General features: G+C 42.2%; 1 protein-coding gene and 1 pseudogene across 1 annotated transcript in view; both read right to left on the reverse strand.

Moving 5' to 3' along the window:
* LOC142210854 (galactoside alpha-(1,2)-fucosyltransferase 2-like) overlaps positions 1-22,921 on the reverse strand; it is a 102,289-nt gene that overhangs the window by 46,566 nt on the left and 32,802 nt on the right. The window lies entirely within an intron of this gene.
* The window catches only part of LOC142210018 (piRNA biogenesis protein EXD1-like), a 40,740-nt pseudogene that overhangs the window by 5,083 nt on the left and 12,736 nt on the right, over positions 1-22,921 (reverse strand).

Raw genomic sequence — 22,921 nt, forward strand, 5'->3', positions numbered from 1 at the left:
CCACAAATAGTTTTTCTCCATCAGGTTTGTTTCAGTGCTATTATTATAGTATGGGGTGTCCTCAGGCCCCAGAGTATAATAAGTGGAAGCCCAGGGGAGGTGAATAAAAATAACAAACACTTATACTCACCTTGAATCACCTTTCTGCTTCAATTAAACCAATAGGGAAGGGTGGGCAATTAATTTTCCCATGGGGCCACATGAGAAATTGTAACGGTTCTAGAGGGCCATGCGCACAGTGGCAATTTTAGCTCCACCCACTTCTCCACTGACTCCGCCCAATCTCAATCATTTTTCCATGTGCTCCACAAAGTAAAATCCTCCTACAGTCACCCTAACATTATACACCCCCACATTATAACATTTCCCTCCAAATATCCCACAGTATTAAGTCCCTCTCCTGATGCCCCAGTATAAACTAGCAGAAACATTAAACTGGGGCAGCTGGAGGGGGATATTAAATTGGTGGCAACTAGAGGCAGACATGTCCCCCTCCAGCTACCCCCCATGGTTTAATATCCTCCTCCAGCTGCCCCAGTTTAATGTCACCCTCCATCTGCCCCCTAGTATAATGTCCCCTCTCCATGTGCATTCAGTTTAACTGCCCCCCTACATCTGCCCCTAGTTCCCCCCTCTTGCTCACACATGCTGTCTCTTCTCTCTTTATCATCCAGCAGCCCCCATTGCCGGCAGCTTTCATCAAGCACACAGTCCTGTGTGGCTCCGCCCACTAACGAGTCATAGCCTATCCTGGTGATAGGCTGTGATAATATCACAGGTCCTTGAACATCTGCCCCCTAGTAGTTTAATGTCCCCCCTCCATATGCATTCAATTTAACTGCCCCCCTACATCTGCCCCTAGTCCTCCCTCTTGCTCACAAATGCTGTCTCTTCTCTCTTTATCATCCATCAGCCTCCATTGCCGGTAGCTTGCAGCAAGCACATAGTCCTGTGTGGCTCCGCCCACTAATGAGTCATAACCTATCCTGGTGATAGGCTGTGATGACATCATCACAGGTCCTTGAAAAAACTTCAACTAGCTATGCGGGCCGGATAGAAGCAGTCAGAGGGCCGGTGTGGCCCACGGGCCGTACATTGCCCAGGTCAGCAATAGGGAAATCTACAGCAACTGTTTTGGAACTTACGCATTTCCACTGCAGATACAGTATATTTTTGCAATCTGTGGATGGGATATGCTAGAATCCTATCAATTTTACAGGGACTGTAAAACGCTGCACTTACGCCACATGGGGCCAAGGCCTAAAGGTTTTGTCACTCATGGAAATTGGGTCATTTGCTTCTAAATTACCATTTGTTTGATCTGGTTCTTTTTATCTACTTTTAGGATTTGTATGAAATCCTGATGTAGTTTTAGGTCACATTTAAGAAATATGTAAAATTCTGAAGAGTTAACATGTTTTCAAGCACCACTGTATTTACACTTATAGAAATGGTGTTAGTGCTGTTTTGCATTTTTCACTATTAGCAAAGCTGGAAGGAAACTTTAGGTTTCCTCTGTGGTTAAGCAGTCATAGACTGCAGCTATTTCCCGGTAAGTCTGACAGCTTTGTCTGTGACCGTTTCCTGTGGACACAGCATGCTCATCCCACATAACTAGAGATGAGCGAACAGTGTTCTATCGAACACATGTTCGATCGGATATCAGGGTGTTCGCCATGTTCGAATTGAATCGAACACCACGTGGTAAAGTGCGCCAAAATTCGATTCCCCTCCCACCTTCCCTGGCGCCTTTTTTGCACCAATAACAGCGCAGGGGAGGTGGGACAGGAACTACGACACTGGGGGCATTGAAAAAAATTGGAAAAAGTCATTGGCTGCCGAAATCAGGTGACCTCCATTTTAGACGAATAGTGGATTTCAAATCCGGGTCATATGAGAATGTGAACTTTGTGACTATGAGACAGGGATAGCTGTACAGGCAGGGATAGCTAGGGATAACCTTTATTTAGGGGGGAATGTTATTAAAAATAACTTTTTGGGGCTCTATCGGGTGTGTAATTGTGATTTTTGTGAGATAAACTTTTTCCCATAGGGATGCATTGGCCAGCGCTGATTGGCCGAATTCCGTACTCTGGCCAATCAGTGCTGGCCAATGCATTCTATTGGCGTGATGAAGCAGTGCTGAATGTGTGTGTTTAGCTCAACTACACCGGTGGAGTAGTTGGCTAAGCACACAGATTCAGCTCTGCTTCAATCAGCGCTGGCCAATGCATTCTATTAGCTTGATGAAGCAGAGTGTGCACAAGGGTTCAAGCGCACCCTCGGCTCTGCTACATCAGAGCCGAGGGTGCGCTTGAACCCTTGTGCACACTCTGCTTCATCAAGCTAATAGAATGCATTGGCCAGCGCTGATTGGCCAATGCATTCTATTAGCCCGATGAAGTAGAGCTGAATGTGTGTGCTAAGCACACACATTCAGCACTGCTTCATCACGCCAATACAATGCATTAGCCAGTGCTGATTGGCCAGAGTACGGAACTCGGCCAATCAGTGCTGGCTCTGCTGGAGGAGGCGGAGTCTAAGGTCGGACCTGAATGGAGACTGGTGTGGAGCGATCTTAGACTCCGCCTCCTCCAGCAGAGCCAGCGCTGATTGGTCGAGTTCCGTACTCTGGCCAATCAGCGCTGGCCAATGCATTCTATTAGCCCGATGAAGTAGAGCTGAATGTGTGTGCTTAGCACACACATTCAGCTCTACTTCATCGGGCTAATAGAATGCATTGGCCAATCAGCGCTGGCCAATGCATTCTATTAGCGTGAACTGAGTTTGCACAGGGGTTCTAGTGCACCCTCGGCTCTGCTACATCAGATTGCTACATCTGATGTAGCAGTGCCGAGTGTGCATCAGATGTGTAGTTGAGCAAAACTGACTCAGCACTGCTAAGTCTCTGCATTCGCATAGGAATGCATTGGCCAGCCTTCGGCCAATCAACGCTGGCTCTGCCGGAGGAGGCGGAGTCTAAGGTCGGACCTGAATGGAGACTGGTGTGGAGCGATCTTAGACTCCGCCTCCTCCAGCAGAGCCAGCGCTGATTGGTCGAGTTCCGTACTCTGGCCAATCAGCACTGGCCAATGCATTTCTATGGGGAAAAGTTAGCTTGCGAAAATCGCAAACTGACAGGGATTTCCATGAAATAAAGTGACTTTTATGCCCCCAGACATGCTTCCCCTGCTGTCCCAGTGTCATTCCAGGGTGTTGGTATCATTTCCTGGGGTGTCATAGTGGACTTGGTGACCCTCCAGACACGAATTTGGGTTTCCCCCTTAACGAGTTTATGTTCCCCATAGACTATAATGGGGTTCGAAACCCATTCGAACACTCGAACAGTGAGCGGCTGTTCGAATCGAATTTCGAACCTCGAACATTTTAGTGTTCGCTCATCTCTACACATAACCCTAATTCTAAAGTTTGTACCACATACATTTTCACCCATAATTTAAATAGAAAACAAAGTTGTTCAATTTCTTTATATCTTCATTGAAAAAAAATTAAGATTTAAAATTCACTTGAAGTGTAACTCCCATTTTTTTTCACTATTGTGTCAGAGGATGTTTGGTGACCATTTTGTAATATACTTTATTAGTCTATCTACATTAAGTTAAAATATAGGCCTATACAGTCTGTAATATTGTTGTTTGCTTCACATGGTTGTATCTTCAGTAGTATACCCCCTAGAAAAACAGCTCTGATACCATAACAAAGTTGGGATTCTCAACTTAATATGCAGCAGGTCAAGCTGAATATAACATCACATTCTTTTTTTTTTTTTTTTAATCGAGTTTTATTAAACATTTTGTATTATACATAAATGAAAGATTGCAAATCAGACAGCTTCAAGAGACAATATATGGGTATAGTTAAGTAAACATTAATAGGAGTAAACAAACAACAACCGAAGATAAATGGCTGATCACAAGTCAATACAAAAGAGGCTACTACCTAGCCACCTAAATATTAGCAAACCTGCAATAAAAGGGGGGGGGGGAGCGATCTCCCAAGGGGGAGAGGAATAGAGGGGTAGGGGAGAGAGGGGGGGGGGGGCACAGGATGGTTCGACAGTTAGTGGGGGGGGAGGGCTAAAGAGAGAGAGGTGAGCAGTAGATAAAGTCAAGTCGAGAGGTCTGGGACCCAGCCGATGGAGAGAGTCAGTCAGGAGTAGAAGTTCAGATCGTCTTGTCCACTGCGAAAACTGGGACTTGGGCATAGTTGGGTGTTGTGACGCCTTGAAATGTGTCTCTTGGAGAAGTAATATCTCTGACTTCACACTTTTAATTATACAAAGCAAACTATGTCTCTTTTCTGGTGAGTTCATGCCATTAACGTTGAAGGAAGTAATTGGTGCCCCGTGTAAAGAGCTATTGGTATCGGTACCGTAGCTCTTCACCATCAGAAGGGAGTTCCTGACAGTTTGTCAGGAACATCCTTCCTCACAGCAGCACCTATAGCGCTGTAGTGTGAGAGCGGGGAGGAACAGCTCCCTCCTCTCCTGATAGTACTCATCCATAGACGAGTACTGGGCGGACGTTCCTCCCCACTCACACAGTACAGTGCTATAATAATAATATAATAAATTTTATTTATGTCTGGCAAGCCACGCCCCCTATAACATAACATTCTTGACTGTGTCTTTAACTAGTGATATCTCAGTTATCACATCCCAGTAAAAATGATCAGCGCCCAAACAAAAAATTATGATTAAAATATAACTTTTAATCTCCATGTTAAAAGGGTAATCATGAAAAACGACGATTTCACAAACATCTCTTAATCATGACAAAAATGTTGATAAAAAAAGTATCAGCATCAATATTATAAATAAAGTTTAACTTTTAATCATATAAAAATAAAAAAAGAGAACAACCTAGGTCTCCACTTTCCCCCCTCCCTCTCTCCCCTCATTGTGCTCTTCTTTTGTCCCTCGTATTGTCCTTGTCTCCCCCCCTTCCCCCGTCTCCTAGTTTTATCTGTTTTCATTTGTTTGGTTTCTCTTTGTACCTCTTTCTTGGGGCATTTTCTCTGATTTACTAGATTCTTTGTACCTTACCGGGTGGGGGTTGGGAGCTCCAGCCCCTTCTCCCCCCACCCCTTAAACTGTTCTGACTTCTCTCTGTATGGGTTTTGCTTTTTGTTATGGAAAATTCTTTAATAAAAATTACAATTGAAAAAGGAGAACACAGTTAACTTATATTTTTACATCATCGGTGCTGATACTTTTTTATCGACATTTTTGTGAAGATTCAACAGTCTTTTTGTTTAGTTCTCTTTTGGTGCACCGAACCCTAGAATATGGATTTCACTTTTTATTCACGTGTTTATTTTTGTATTCGCGTTGATATATTTTTGGACTCTCTTAGTCATGGCTTGACTAAGAAGCATGTGTCTCAAAACGCGTAAGCGTTTTTCAGAATCATTGGACCAATAGATATACTTTTTTTTAACAAAATGACACACCACCAATGACACCATACAAAATAAGAAGTACCGTAATGGAGAGGAAAAACTATTTTAGGCTGAGGCCTAAATTGTGGAAATGCAGCATTTTTTTTTTTGCTGCAGTATTTTGAGCCAAAGTAAGGAATGGTTTGAAAGGGAATAGACAATATAGAGGAAGCTCTTTGAGTTAAATTCACTCCTGACTTTGGCTCAAAAAACCACAGCAATAAATGCTACATTTTTCCAACATGGGGCCTCAGTCTTAGGGTGCATGCACACTGAGTAACGCCGGGCGTGTATGAGAGCCGTACACGCCGGCATTACGGCAGACTGCCGAACACTTCCCATTCACTTCAATGGGAGCGCTCGTAACAGCGGCGTTTACAAGCGCTCCCATTGAAGTGAATGGGAAGTGTTCGGCAGCCCTGCTGTAACGCCGGCGTGTACGGCTCTCATACACGCCCGGCGTTACGTAGTGTGCATGCACCCTTAAAAAGTAACACTTTGTGCTATTGCATAAAAAAAATGAAAAACAGACACATTTTCCCTCCTCTTTTCTTTATATTTTCCCGGATATAAAAAAAAAACAAAAAAAAAACATGCAAAATAAAAACAATATAAAAATAAAGCCCTATGTGTCACCAAAAAAAGACGCAGAAATTAGTTGAATATTGCAAATGATAAAAATGTTACAGGCCTCAAAACACTGCAGCCATACACCGCTCTTACCTATATACTGCTGAGAGCTGTGTTTGGCTGCAGTGGTCCCAGCAACATGATGTAACCACTGCAACCACTCTGTATAAAACAGAGCAGCGGAGGCAATGGCCAGCCCGCTGCAGACACGGATGGGAAGGTACAGGTAAGTATCAGTGCAGATTTATTTTATTACCCACCCATGTTGCCAGAATTAAAATCTATGATCTGGAATAATCCTTTTACGAGGTTGATTATAAAAACGTAAAAATAAAAAGGTAAAATCTATTATTTTGTCACATTTCATACTGTTCATGGAAGGTGTTGGTTGAAGCAATACCTATGGGAAAGTCTCAGATGTAAGTATAATTACTGTAATTACGTGTAAGTGACATCTGTATGAGAGCAGTAAATGGAAAGGATTTGTCTCCAGCTGGAGCTATTGTTGTTCAGTGGTTTTTATAACAGCAAAACTATTTTATAGGGTATTTGCGAAGGCCTGTTTAATAAATACTCATACACCTATATTTATAATTATAGGTTATAATAATCTTGACAGATGTACAAGACAGGAAAACATAGCTTCAAAGTGGTCAGATTTGTGGCTGCTTGATATGGATGATATATAACATGTTTCTGATTTGTGTATTACCTTACAGGCTTATATTTACTGGGAGTTAAATAGGACACAATGATTTTCTGACCTTAAACATATATATATATATATATATATATATATATATATATATATATATATATATATATACTGGTTTCTGAGTGGCATAGATTTCAGCTTTTGAACACTGAATAATTCAGTCTCATCTGCTGCTAGTAGTGTGCCAATATTAAAGGGATTCAATCATTAAAACTGCATTTTTCCCCCTAACATGTAGGAATAGCCTTAAGAAAGGCTATTATACTATTACCTTTAGAAGGCTTCTCCATCCGCCGTTCCGTAGATATCCCGGTTTTCATCGGTATGCCATGCGTGCGGCCATTTTCTTGTGGTCGCTTACAAAGTAGGCTCGTGTAAGCGGCCACAAAAAAATAGCCGCAGGCATGCAGAGTCTTCCGATGGAAGAGCCAACTGCGCATGTGTCCCATTTAAAGCCAGACAAAGCCATCCGAAGAAAACATCGCGGAGAGGGCGTTCCAGAGAAAGAAGAGGCCGTCGCTGGATAGTTTTTTCGCAGCACTGGAGACTGCCCTCAGTGCTGCGAGAAAACTCATTTTCACACCGATGAAAACCGGGATATGGAATGGTGGTGGGGAGAAGACTTCTAAAGGTAGGAAAAGGAGAAGTCTTTTTGTTTAGTTCTCTTTTGGTGCACCGACCCCTAGAATATGGATTTCACTTCATTACATCAGTCGGTGAGCTGCGTTTATTTTTTTGACTCTGTCTCTTAATCATGGCTTGACTAAGAAGCATGTGTCTCAAAACATGTAAGCGTTTTTCAGGATGACTGGACCAATGGATATACTTTTTTTTAACAAAATGACACACCTCCAATGACACCATACAAAATAAGAATTACCGTAATGGAGAGGAAAAACTATTTTAGGCTGAGGCTGAGCCGTGTTAGGGAGAAAAATATTGAATCCCTTTAAGACTGATGCACTACGGTATGTGCCGGTCTTACTAAATTCCCCTCATTGTGTATGGAACTGGAATACATTAATAACATGTATTTAAAAAGTTCCCCATATAGTCCTCTACATAAAAAAAACATTACATAATAAACAGTTATACTTTCCTTTCAAATATCATTTTATTAAGGTTTTGAGCATTGGAAAGTAATGGCAACCATATCACAACAATGAACAGAAATATAAGAGTATCCAATGAGGAAATGTATTTATCGGAGAAAATAACTTTGTACATTGAGAAACAAAAGTATTCAAAATAACTGAGGTGTTCTCAAAGGAGGTAAACCAGGGCGCTCAGGCCTACCCTATTTATCATACTATACAGTGGGGAAAATAAGTATTTGATACACTGGCAATATTGCAAGTTTTCCCACCTACAAAAAGTGGAGAGGTCTATAGTTTTTATCATAGGTACACTTCAACTGTGAGGAACAGAATCTGAAAAAAAAAATCCAGAAAATCACATTGTACGATTCTTAAAAAATTTAAATTTGCATTTTATTGCATGAAATAAGCTTTTGATCACCTACCAACTAGCAGAATTTGGGCTCGTTAGTTTTTCTTTAAGAAGCCCTCCTACTCTGCACCCATGATCTGTATAACAGACACCTGTCCATACAGTCAATCAATCACACTCAAGACCAAAGAGCTGTTTAAGGACACCAGGGACAAAATTGTAGACCTGCACAAGGCTGGGACGGGCCACAGAACAATAGGCAAGCAGCTTGGTGAGAAGGCGACATCTGTTGGTGCAATTATTAGAAATGGAAGAAACAGAAGATAACTGTCAATTTTCTTTGACCTGGGGCTCCATGCAAGGTCTTGCCTCGTGGGATATGGATGATTCTGAAAAAGGTCAGGAATTAGCCCAGAACTATGTGGGAGGTCCTGGTCAATGACCTGAAGAGAGCTGGGACCACAGTCTTCAAGATTACTAGAGATGAGCGAGTACTGTTCAGATCAGCTGATCCGAACAGCACGCTCGCATAGAAATGAATGGACGTAGCCGGCACGCGGGGGGTTAAGCGGCCGGCCGCCGTCAAAGCGGAAGTACCAGGTGCATCCATTCATTTCTATGGAGCGTGCTGTTAGGATCGGCTGATCTGAACAGTACTCGCTCATCTCTAAAGATTACCATTAGGTGGCATTCACACGGACTAAAGTGGCGCTGATTCTGGCATGATAACTCGCGGCAGAATCAGCTCTGATAAAAAGACTCCCATTGAGTTAAATGGGTTACGTCTTCCTCGCGGAACACATTGAAATCAATTGGTTAAAAAGCCTCCCATTAATTTCGATGTGTTCCGCGCAGAAGACGGAACCCATTGAACGCAATGGGAGTCTTTTTATCAGCGCTGATGGATGGGAGAAGGTCATGTGGTCAGATGAGCCCAAAATAAAACTTCTTGGTATCAACTCCACTCACTGTGTTTGGAGGAAGAGGAAAGATGAGTACAACTTTCAGAACACTGTCCCAATCGTGAAACATGGGGGTGGAAACATCATACTTTGGGGGTGCTTTTCTACAAAGAGGACAGGACTACTGTACCGTATTGAAATGAGGATGGATGGGGCCTTGTAATGCGAGATTTTGGTTAACAACTTTTTTCCCTCAGTAAAAGCATTGAAGATTAGTCAAGGCTGGGTCTTCCAGCATGACAATGACTCAAAACACACAGCCAGGACAACTAAGGAATAACTTTGTAAAAAGCATTTCAAGGTCCTGAAGTGGCCTAGCCAGTCTCCAGACCTGAACTCAAATGAAAATGTTTGGAGGGAGTTGAAGCTCAATATAGCCCAGTGACGGCCCCGCAACCTGAAAGATCTGGAGAAGATGCTGCAGTGTGTACAAACTTGGCCAAGAACTACAAGAAATGTCTGACCTCTATAATTGCAAAAAAAGATTTCTGTACCAAATATTAATGTCTATTTTTCTATTATATCAGATACTTATTTCATGCTATAAGGGCTAGTTCACACGTGAACTGCCCGCGCGGGTTTTGACACAGAGAGAGACGCGGCGAGCCGCGTCTCTCTCTTGTCAAAACCCGCCCGCCGCGACCATCCCTGTCGCGGCTTAACCCTCTGCTGTCGGCTCAAATGCATGAGCCGACATAGGAGGGAGCTGTGGGGGGCGGAAGCCGCGCGGCTGAGACTGCGCGGCTTCCGCCTGAAGAAAGGGCATGTCCTTTCTTTTCTCCGCTAGCAGCAGCTCGCCGCTAGCGGAGAACAGAAGCCCGGCGGTCTCCATAGACCACCATTATAAGGGGAGGTTTTGGACGCGAAATCCGCTGTCAAAAACCTCCCCTTATACTCACGTGTGAACTAGCCCTAAAATGCTAACTAATTATTTAAAAATCATATAAAGTGATTTTTTATTTTTTATTATCTGCCTCTCACAGTTGAAGTGTACCTACAATAGAAAATACAGACCTCTCCATTCTTTGCAAAATCGTCAGTATATCAAATGCTTATTTTTCCTACTGTAAGCGCATGTCAAGGTGAGCACTTATACTTTAATATAACCTATAGAATTTCTGATTTAATCACTGTAATAATTTTTTCATAAGCCAAAAACCATGAATTGCATTCATATATCATTGGGAGCAACTGTAGTAATACGATGTTCAGGTAATGCTAGAAAGCTAGCTAAACATCAGCCTGCAGCTAGAGACAACCTATTATACCTATAGAAATGTTAATCTTTCTTAGACAGAAAGCAGGTGACGTATAGAGGTGTGGTGGCATACTAAGTCGCTGGAATGTTTACTTTTTACTATGAATATCCTTCAAAATAGATCTATGCAATCCTAAATGTTGAATTAGCTCATTTAAATGGAGCTTCAGCTGCTTAGTTCAATGTACACACAGTGGTCATAAATAAAGGTGGCTCTTTTCTTTGTTGCAGAGCTCTACCCACCAGGATCCTAATAGCAAATTGTTTAAACATAGCACTCAGGTGAGTAAATGGAACAAGGAGGGATGAGTGTGTGCCCTACAGCTAGGTTCAAGCCACACTGGGGTGGATTCATAGGGACATGATGTGGACTGTATTACAGCAGCAAATCCCATCATGGCTGCATTATAGGACCCATGGGAAAACCTGCAATTGTAGATACAATAATTCACACGTCGTGTGGTTGGGAACAGATTTGAACTTTATTCACAGACCTAGAAGCAGTGAAAAGTGCAGTTGGATAAGAATTATCTCATGCACTTGTTAAAGGGATTGTAGTTCCTGAAACACATAGTGCTCGATTTCTGAATAAAGATCAAATCTGATTCCAACCACACGAAGTATGATGTGTTGTATCTACAAGTGCACGTGTAGTCCTGCCTTTCCACAGGTCCTTGACCCTTTTGTGCCTGTATTGTGATGTAGGACAAGATTACTGGCACCCTAATTGAGGTCACAAGCTGATTGGTTGACTCCTTACAACTCCATAAGGTAGGAGGTCATTTAGGTTTTATTACGTTATTTAAAGCTTTGTTACGCTATGTGCCACTCAGAGTTTCTCTTCCTCTTTTTGTGAGTATAAGGGTGCATTCAGACTACGTAACGCCGGGCGTGTATGAGAGCCGTACACGCCGGCATTACGGCAGACTGCCGAACACTTCCCATTCACTTCAATGGGAGCGCTCATAACAGCGGCGTTTACGAGCGCTCCCATTGAAGTGAATGGGAAGTGTTCGGCAGTCTGCCGTAATGCCGGCGTGTACGGCTCTCATACACGCCCGGCGTTACGTAGTCTGAATGCACCCTAATGCTGCAATTCTGGATCATTAGACCCATGATCTGGAAAGTAACTCCAACTGCATTATGGTCTGTGTAATACAGATATATTAAGGCTATTTGGTACCAGTTATGGGGAATACCTACTACATATATGCCACAAAAATTCCATCAACCTTTCCTATAGATTTTCATCATCAAAAATCATTGTGGACATAAGTTCTCTTGAAATACATGTGAGGCCCTGAGGTGGATTTTCCAGTATCAGACATATCTCAGACACTGATATCTCTTTAGTATTAGGTCCGCACATTGTGCAAATAGGATGGACAAAATCGATTGAAGATTCGGAATTTTCAGTGAAATTCACAGCTTAAGCTGCATACAAATTTGAATACAGTAATACAAAATACAAACAGAATTAACATGCCAATTATAATCATCAGATGGCCAAGGGAGGTGTGGGAACATAAAAAACACTGTTGCTTCTCCTGCAATCTGGTATATATCCCAGCAGGCTTCAGGCCTCTTTGATGACTCCCCAGAAGTCACGTGGGCCAGGCCAGTATCACGTGACCTCTGTACGAACATTGAAAAGGGCCAAAAGCAGTAGAGAGTGCACCAGAGCCCAGGAGAGGTAAGTAACAGTGTTTTTTTATGGTTGCGCCCAGTCTTTGCTAGTTATGCCACTGCTTAATGGGTTTTAAGACCTTATAGTAATTGGATTGAGCTGGCAACAAATACTTACCTCATAGCATTTAAATGTTGTAAGTCAAACTTGACAGACTTGACCTGTTGCTCAATCCCAAAAAGCTTTTTAGCTGATAACTAAACAGGGAGAATGTGATATATATAATAAATGTCCAGATAACTAGATGAACTTATTGTTAGCATAATATAATACTAGTACTAGTCCACACCCTCATAATCTTCCACTTAGATTACTGTAACACCCTTCTCCAGGGCCTCCCAGCGAATACTCTTGCCCTCTCCAGTCCAACTTAAACTGTGCTGCTCACTTAATACTTCTCTCCCCCCGTTCTTCATTGGCTGCTCCCCTCTGTTAATCCCTTTACTGGCTACCCGTTGACCAGCGAATAGAAAATCCGCCTGAAGGAAGCTTTTTTTTCCGCAAGTGGAGAAATAAAGCGAGTGGAACCCATAGAACTCTATGGGGAGGCGTTTTTTCCACATGAATTCAGCATCAAAATCAGTGCCAAAAATGGAAAATAGCGCTGTATTTGGCACTGAATTTTCAGCTAGCAGAAAATTACGCGAGTGGATAAAAAAGCTAGCCAAACCCATTGAAATCAATGGGATGCTTTTTTTCAGCTCTGAAAATTCAGCGCCAAATACAGCATAATTTTCCTCCGTGTGAATGGACCCTAATACTGTGTGAGGGCTGCTCTATATTTACTATTCATCCTATTATATCTCTTATCAGTGTCAGATGTTGCTTCCAAGCGACATGCCCTTCAATTTTAAGCATCTGCAGTTCCCAATCCGTCTTACATTTGCTATGACTTTAAAGCACGGGCGGGAAACGCAGCACTAAAGCATTGCGGGAACAACTGCGATGTGAATGCATCGCGGTTTTTCCCACAACACTTAGAACAGAAAATTCACTGAGTTTTTCTCCGCGGACTTTCTGTTACAATTATATCTACGGGGAACCCATACTGAGCCTCCCGTTACCTGGTTGATCCTGCCGGGTACTAAAGGAAGCCAATCGATGCCTCTGCATCGCTTGACTTCCTGTTACAGACTGGAGACATGTGCAGCCTGTGTCTCCAGCCTGTAACATTGATTCAGCAGTGAAATCATTGCTGAATCAAGTGTCCAAAAAAGGACACATAAAAAAATTGAAATAAAAAGTGAAAAAAAGTGAAAAATAAATAGTGTTTGAAAAAAATGAATAAAGGTATAAAGCCCCCAAAATCCCCCTTTTTCTATAGAAAAAAACCCTAAAAAATAATAAAAACAATGCATATTTGGTATCGACGCGTCCGTAACAATCTGTACAATAAAACTGAAATAATATTTAATGTATACGGTAAACATCGGGAAAAACGGAAAAAACCTGCCGGAAGTAGTGATTTTTCGCCATCTCACCTTAGAAAATATGCTATAAAAAATTATCAAAAAGTCATATGCACCCCACAACAGTACCAATAAAAAGCACAGGTTGTCCCGCAAAAAATAAACCCCCAACCAACACTGTCAACCGAAAAATAAAAATGTTACGCCTCTCAGATGATGGCGATGCAAAAATAACTGATTTATGTCCCCAAATGTGTTTTTGTTCTGCAGAATTAGTATCGCATAAAAAAATACTATAAATGAGGTATTGCCGTAACCGTACCGACCCACAGAATAAAGGTCACATGTTACTTATACTGTACGCTGCATGGCGCAAAATTTAAAAGATAAAATGCAATGCTACAATTGATTTTATTTAAATCCAGCAAAAAAAGAGTTAATAAAATGTATTCAATAAATTGTAGGCACCCAAAAATGGTGTCATTACAAAGTACATCGCATCCCGCAAACAACAAGCCCTTATATGGCCACGTCACCAGAAAAATAAAGAAAATATAGCATCTAGCAATGTGAAGACAAAAACCCGCAAAAATCGCCAAATCATTAGAACACAACTGGTTGCGGCAGGAAGGGAATATATAAGCTGTGCGAGCGGATATCAAGTGACACCCCAGATTAAGAGCTTATGAGGGAACAGACACCAGAAATGACCCCCAGAGTGACCCCCAGAGCAACTCCCCCAATCATAGGAGCTACTGGGACATAGTAGGGAATTGGTGTTTGCAATGTCCTCCGCACTGCTTATATATTCCCTCTTCGCCATCCGCTTTGCAGTCACGTCCGGGATACTAATACTCACTACACGCCCTGATAAATTCTTTGAGGGTTGCAGTTTTCAAAATGGGGTCACTGCTTTGGAGAATCCACTTTTCTGGTACCTTACAGGCTCTACAAACATGACATGGCGTTCAGATACCAAACATCTGAATCTGGACTCCAAAAGCCGCATAGCGCTCCTTCCCTTCTGAGCCCTGCTGTGCGCCCAAACTGCAGTTTATGCCACATGTATGACACTGGTGTACGTAATGTCATATGTGGTATAAACTAATGTACGTAATAAAATAAATGTCATATGTGGTATAAAATAATGTACGTAATGTCATATGTGGTATAAACTGATATTGGGGCACAGCCAGACACAGAAGGGAAGAAGCGTTATTGGGTTTTTGGAGCACAGACGGTTTGGTTTTTGGATGCCATTACACTTTTGCAGAGCTGAAACGCCAGTAAAGTGGAATCCCCTGATATGTGACCTTATTTTGGAAACTAAACCCATGAAGGATTTATCCAGGGGTACAGAGAGCATTTTTAACCCCCAAGTGTTGCTATAACTTATTATCCATAAATGAATACGAAGCTGATTGTGAGAGGTCAAAATGACCATTTTTCCAGGAATTCGTCATTTCTGTGCGTAATATGTTGTGCCTGCCTTGTATCAGAGATGAACGCTCTAAAAGCTATTGTGCCCGGGATACCCGCTTACCAGTTTTTTGAGTGTGTATCTCTTCTGACATAAGTTGGGCACAACATATCAGGCACTGAAATGGCGAATCTCTGGAAAAATTTCATTTTTAACTTCTCATTATCAGCTGCGCATTCATTTCTGGAAACTAAATAAATGCTACACTCAAGGGTTAAAATGCTCGCTACGCCACTTGATAAATCTAATCAGTGGGGTAGTGTCCAAAATAGGGTGACATGTCTGCGGATTCCACTTTATTGGAAACTTAGGGGCTTTGCAAAAGTGACGTCCAAAAACCAAACTGTGCTCCAAAAACCAAAATAGCGCTCCTTTCCTTCTGTGCCCGGCTGTGCCCAAACAGCCAATTCTACCCACATGTGGCATTAAGTTTGTTATCCGGGGTACACCAGTGTCATACATGTGGGCATACACTGCCATTTGGGTACACAGCAGGACGCAGATGTGAAGGAGCGATATGTGCTTTTGGAGTGCAGATTTAGATTGTTGGTGTTTGGACACCATGTCACTTTTGCAGAGACCCTAAAATTGCCCTTACAAAATGGGGTCACTTCTTGGGGAATTCCAGTTTACTGGAACCTCCAAGGCTCTGCAAAAACATCATAGTGCCCGCCCAGAAAGTCCCTGTAACTCTGTACTCCAAAAGCTAAAAAGCACAGTGCTCCTTCCCTTCTGAGCCCTGCTGTGTGCCCAAGCAGCAGTTTACACCCACATATATAATTTTTTGCCCCTCGGGATGGCCCCTTAATAGTTTTAGGAGTGCAGGTCTCTGTCAACACAAAGTGGGTGCAACGTATTGGGCACCGAAATGGCAGATTTCTTTAAAAATTTCAATTTTGTACATTAATTTTTGGGAAGCATTTTTAGGCTAAAAATGATAATACGCCTTGATACATTCTTTGATGGGTGTAGTTTTTAAAATGGAGTCACATTTGAGGAGTTTCCATTGTATCGATACTTTAGGGGCTCAGCAAATGTGACATGGCACCTGAAAACTATTCCAGCAAAATCTGCCTTCAATAGTAGGAGATATTAAAAGGTGGAATGGAGTGGTGATAACGTCCTAAATATGTAAGTCTCTCAGGAAAAGGCCTTAATATTCGACCTATAAAATCCACCTGACACAGACTCACTAGCCTTAGGCTGGGTTACTGGTCTAACAGATTTTTGTTATTTGGTTCCATGAATCACCCACAACCCCCACATGCTAGAGGACAGGCATGCATACAATCAGGCTGAGCCGATATTAGGACCTAATACACACTAGCAGGGAATGCAGTTATCACTCCCTCCTATTTAAAACCCTCCACCCCACAAGACGCTCAATTGTCAGCACATGTAGACTATAAGCTCGGCCTGACGGTCCGTTTCACCAGACAAAAGCCGGTTCATCAGAGGCAATGCGAGCTATTTAAATAATGCCTGCAATGTTGTATAGCATCAGTATGTGTTAGTAGCGTGTAGTCGCTCAGATCGGTTGTAATGTCACCTGTTAGACCAGTAACCCAGCCTAAGGCTAATGAGTCTATGTCAAGTGGATTTTCTAGGTCGAATATTAAGGCCTTTTCCTGAGAAACTTACATATTTAGGACGTTATCACCACTCCATTCCACCTTTTAATATCTCCTACTCTTGGTGGTAGTCAAACGGTGCCACTATTTTTTTAGGCTTTTAAAATTACTAATAAAGGTCAAGTTTTAGTGCATTTCATTTTTGGTTTGTTAGTTATGTGCAAAAAAACTGCCTATAAAATGACACTTTTGTGTAAAAAAAAATATGATTTTTTTTTGTTTGACGCAAATTTTCTACAAACTTATGGGGTCCAAGTACTTACTATAACCCTCAATGAATACCTTAAGGGGTCTAAGTTTATAAAATGATGTCGTTTATGGGGGTTTTCAATTGCTTTGGTAACTCAAATCTTGTTCAAATGTGCAATGGGCCTAAAATATCTGCAAGCAAAATTAGTGTTTTCAAATCCATTTGGGCCTAACTCTTGGGCCCTACTGTATGTGTGTACATAGGACTAAGGCCACAAAGTGTACATTTTTTAACACAGGAGAAGTGGGGTGATATAGTTTGGGGTGCGTTTCTTCATTTTGATGTGTTGTGTGCAGAAAAACAGGCTTTAAAATGACACATATTTGAAGAAAATGAAAATGTATTTTTTTATCATTTGTAATAATTCTTGCAAAACAATATTTGTTTGATCAAAATAGTCACTATACCCCTCAAAGAATACCTGAAGGGGTCTAGTTTTTACAAATTGGGTCATTTAATGGGAGGTTCTGTCATTATGCCACCTATTCCTGTCTGCAAACATAGCTTGGTACAGGAAAAAATCACATACTCAAAATAATCCAAAATCTGCTTATAAACTTGATAAACTTGTAAATTGTCTAAGTTACTCAAATATGCTAAAATTATTTCAAATATGCTTGAAACACAAAAGGAACATTTGGAAGTATATAACTACTAATTTTTTTGCCCTGTATTATTGTGTATATGTGAGATATCGCAGCTGAAAATGGAAAACATTGAAAAATTTTCAAAATTTTCAGCATTTGTGAGTTTTTTAAATAAATTTACACAATTTATATCAGTCTAATTTTATCTTCTCAGTAAAGTACAACATGTCACGAAAAAACAATATCAGAATCACTTGGATGCCTAATACTGTAACAGAATTATTCATTGATAAAGTCACACAGGGCAAAGTTCCAAAATTTGGCTTGGTCTTTAACCCCTTCCCGCCGATGGCATTTTTTGATTTTCGTTTTTCGTTTTTGACTCCCCTCCTTCTAAACCCCATAACTTTTTTATTTCTCCGCTCCCAGAGCCATATGAGGTCTTAATTTTTGCGGGACAAATTTTTCTTCATGATGCCACCATTAATTATTCTATATAATGTACTGGGAAGCAGGAAAAAAATTCAGAATGGGGTGGATTTGAAGAAAAAATGCATTTCTGCGACTTTGGTTTTACGGCGTTCACTGTGCAGCCAAAATGACATGTCCCCTATATTCTGTGTTTCGGTACGGTTCCAGGGATACCAAATTTATATGGTTTTATTTACATTTTGACCCCTAAAAAAAATTCCAAAACGGTGTTAAAAAAATTTTTTTCTAAAAGTTGCCATATTCCGACAGCCGTAACTTTTTTATACATAGGTGTACGGGGATGCATAGGGCGTCTTTTTTTGCGGGGCCGGGTGTACTTTTTAGTTCTACAATTTTCGGGAAATGTTATTGCTTTGATCACTTTTTATTCAAATTTTTATCAGAATCAAAACAGTGAAAAAACGGCGGTTTGGCACTTTTGACTATTTTTCCTGCTACGGCGTTTACCGAACAGGAAAAATATTTTTATAGATTTGTAGAGCGGGCGATTTCGGACGCGGGGATACCTAACATGTATATGTTTCACAGTTTTTAACTACTTTTATATTTGTTCTACGGAAAGGGGGGTGATTTGAACTTTTAATACTTTTTATATTTTTTTATATTTTTTTTTAATTTTTTTTTTTTGCATTTATTAGACCCCCTAGGGGTGTTGAACCCCAGGGGGTCTGATCACTAATGCAATGCATTACAATGCTAATGCATTGCAATGCATTGCAAAAAATCATCATCTCTTTTGCAGGCTGCATACACCAGCCTGCAAAAGAGAGAATTTGCAGACCGGCTGGGAGCCTTTAACAAGGCTCCCAGCTGTCATGGCAACATGACGTCGGCCCTGGAGCATGCTCCAGGAGCCGGCGATCCTTGCCAAAATGGCGGCGCCCATGCGCCGCCGGGAAAATGGCGCCTCCGGCGCCTTTGACAGCAGCGCCGGAGGGGTTAATGCCTCCGATCGGTCCGGGGACCGATCGGAGGCATTAGAGCCGGTTGTCTACTGCTTAAAGCAGTAGACACCCGGCGGCTATGACGGCCGCCCGGCTCCCGGGCGGTCGCCATAGTTACAGACCCGACACGCGCCGTACTATTACGGCGCATGTCGGGAAGGCGGTTAAGGTCCAAAACAGGCTGGTCACTAAGGGGTTAAATTATTTTCATTGTTAATGTCGTAGTGTTGATTTGATCTGATACTGAAGTAATATAGTAAGAAGAATTCTTAAAAACTGTTTTATAACTTTGTATATTGTTTATGTCTATTCTGCGATGATAGCAACATATAAAGCTAGTAGCATTGAATCTTTCTTTTTTTGGTGGTGGGGGGGAAGCGTCTTTCTATATTCCGCCTCAGGCAGCAAAGAGGCTAGTTTTGCCCCTGTCTCTGATCTAATCTCCCGCTACCTACCACATGTAACCTGCGATCCTCTAAAGACCTCCTACTCTGCTCTGCTCACATCCGCTCCTCACACAACCGTCTCCAAGATTTCTCCCGTGCATCCCCCATACTCTGGAACTCCCTACCAAGACACATAAGACTGACCCCCACAATCACAAGCTTCAAGAAGACCCTGAAGACTCACCTATTCAGGAAGGCCTACAACCTCCAATAACGCTACTGCCTCCTCACCACTATCTGAACAGCCTCTCCCCTCGCCTTCTGTCTCTATCCCTCTGCCCTCATTGACCCTAAGCCATTGTGGGAAAGGCCCTCTATCCCACTGTGCCAGTCGGTCATTAATAGTATTAAGTTGTTTTGTGCATGTAAACCCTCAAATGTAAAGCACCATGGAATTAATATAATAATGTAAAGCACCATGTAATTAATGGTTCTATATAAATAAAAAATAATCATAATCCTAGTATCTCCAGTAAGTAGTTTATGATCTGCAACAAATGTGAATTATTGCCATCTAATGGTGCTTTGTGATACTACATATACTCTTAGAATTTGGTTTTTTGGGACTTCTGTATTCCGTTTTACTTCAACTAGAAAGTCATTTTACCATTCACAATGGTCTTGATGTTTCCTGTGCCAGCTGAGAGCCCCCTTATTTCATGATGAGTCTACGCAAAGGCGTAAATAATAATAAATATGGTGTATGAGAAATCCCTGCCCAAACCCTGCTCTCCTTTCAGTAAAGTAGCGATAACAAAGATGTCCGATTTTTCAAGCAGACAACTAAATCCTAAATTGAAAAATCAGACATCTTTGTAAACGGACACTTAAGGACAGACAAGGACATTAAAGGACACACATGATGTTCCATTTAAAATAATGCAAATTGTAACGGACACAGCTAGTGTCCGATGCTAATGTCCGCGCAAGATTTTGCGCGGACATTAGCATCGGACACTAGCTGTTGGACACCGACGCTAGTGTGAACGCGCCCTTAGTAGTCAAACACACATGCTTGTTAGTTTAAAGTTAAACATCTCTCAGGCCTGGTACACATTTGTGTTCAGGAAATTATTAAAGTCACCCATGATGAGGGTAGGAATGTCACAGGATAGAAAAAGGGGAAGCCAAGAAGTAAAGTGAACCAGAAATTGGTAGGGTGAGCCAGGTGGACGGTTTGGCTATGCATAAGGAGAGCGGGCAGAAAAGTCTGATGGTGTGGTCCTCAAATGAAGGGAAGATGAGTGAGGGTACTGGGGGAATGACCTGAAAAATGCACTGCAGTGATAGAAGTATGCCTTCCACCCTGCCTATTGTCAGGCCTAGAAGTGTGTGAGAAATGTAGGCCACCATGAGACAAAACGGCAGGGGAGGCAGTAAATCCTTATAATGTTCATAAAGTACAGTTATCTAATGTGACGAAACAGATGGTGTGCCTGAAAGGATAAGCCAATATAAGTGTGGATCAAAGTAAAGTTGATCTAGAGAAGTAATGCAGGGAGAATGTCATATTATGTAACATATGTCTAAATAACTGTAGGTGAATTTATTGTTAGCATATTGTTAGCATCCTAGTATCTCCAGTAAGTAGTTTATGTTCTGTAACAAATGTGAGTTGTTGCCATCTAATGGTGCCTTGTTGTATTACATATACCCTTAGAATTTGGGGTTTTTTTTGGACTTCCATATTTTATTTTACCAGTCACAATGGTCTTGAATGTTTCCTGTGCCAGCTGAGAGCCTCCTTATTTCATGATGAGTCTACGCAAAGGCGTAAATAATAATAAATATGGTGTATGAGAAATCCCTGCTCTCCTTTCAGAAAAGTAGCGATAACAAAGTAAAAAAAGACACTTGATCATAAATTTTAATACTAAAAATAAAATTATTACAATGTTATTATTGTACAGTTATCTAATGAAACTAATCAGACAGTGTGCCTGAGAGAGTGACCAATGTAAAGCTGGGTTCAGATGGTGTTTTTGGACTGGATTTTGACGCAGAATCCACATCAGAATCTGGATCAAAAAATAGTTCCCATCAAATTCAATGGGTTCCTTTTTCCACGAGCTGTTTGTTCCCATGCGGAAAAAAGAAGCGACATGCCCTTTCTTGAGGCGGAATCCGTGGCTGAATCAGCCGCGGACGTCCACGGCACGACACTCTCTCCTGACTAGGCCCATTCATTTGGGCCTAATACGGAGCAAAATGCCGCAACTGGATGCCGGTGCACTGTATGCACTGCTCTGGCTTCCAGTCACGGCTAGACGATTTTTGGACCGGATTCTGAGGCAGCCTCCGCCTCAAAATCCGGTCCAAAAAACCCCCAGTGTGAACCCAGCATAAGGGTGGATCAAAGTTGATGTGGAGTAATTGTAGAGTAGATCTGTGTCAGATACTGATAATGTGAGAAAGAAAGACAGAGACAAATCATCGGGTGCGTTGTTTTGCACTCCATGCCCGTCCTTCCCTGTCCGCAAGTGTAGATGTCCGACTTCTCAAGTGGACAGAAGAACCCTGCATGTAGAGCAGAGTGTGCGACTGGTTGCCGGTGCACTGGCATCAATTCGCAGCTACACGTCAAAAAACCCTGTGTGAACCAGGCCTAATAGGGGCAGAAAGTCTACAGAGGAAAATTGTTTGAAAACAGAATGATGCATTTCTGTTGCATTTTTTGCTGTATTTTCCATGTGGGGCCTTAGCCTTAAGCATACCTCCCAACTTTTGAAGAACCGAAAGAGGGACAAATTTAGCCCCGCCCACTTTTGTGTTGACTCCGCCCACTGATTAATTTTCCATGTGCCCGCACACAGTATAATCCTCCTACAGTCACCCTTAAATTATATGTCCCCCCTCTATCTCTCCCCCAGTTTCATATACACCCTTCATCTGCCCCCAGTTGCATGTCCCCCCTCCATCTCTGCCCCCAGTTTCATGTCCCTCCATCTCTGTCCCCAGATTCATGTCCCCCATCTCTTCCCCCAGATTCATGTCTCCTCCATCTCTGCCCCCAGATTCATGTCCCCCATCTCTGCCCCCAGATTCATGTCCCCCATCTCTGCCCCCAGATTCATGTCCCCTCCATCTCTGCCCCCAGATTCATGTCCCCCATCTCTGCCCACAGATTCATGTCCCCTCCATCTCTGCCCCCAGATTCATGTCTCCACAACTCTGCCCCCAGATTCATGTCGCCCCATCTCTGCCCCCAGATTCATGTCCCCTCCATCTCTGCCCCCAGATTCATGTCTCCACATCTCTTCCCACAGATTTATGTCTCCATATCTCTGCCCCCAGATTCATGTTCCCCATCTCTTCCCCCAGATTCATGTCCCCCATCTCTGCCCCCAGTTTCATATACACCCTTCATCTGCCCCCAGTTTCATGTCCCCCCTCCATCTCTGCCCCCAGTTTCATGTCCCCTCCATCTCTGCCCCCAGATTCATGTCCCCCCATCTCTGCCCAGATTCATGTCCCCACATCTCTGTCCCCAGATTCATGTCCCCCATCTCTGCTCCCAGATT

The sequence above is a fragment of the Leptodactylus fuscus genome, chromosome 6 (assembly GCF_031893055.1).
Source record: "Leptodactylus fuscus isolate aLepFus1 chromosome 6, aLepFus1.hap2, whole genome shotgun sequence".
Taxonomy (NCBI): Eukaryota; Metazoa; Chordata; class Amphibia; order Anura; family Leptodactylidae; genus Leptodactylus; species Leptodactylus fuscus.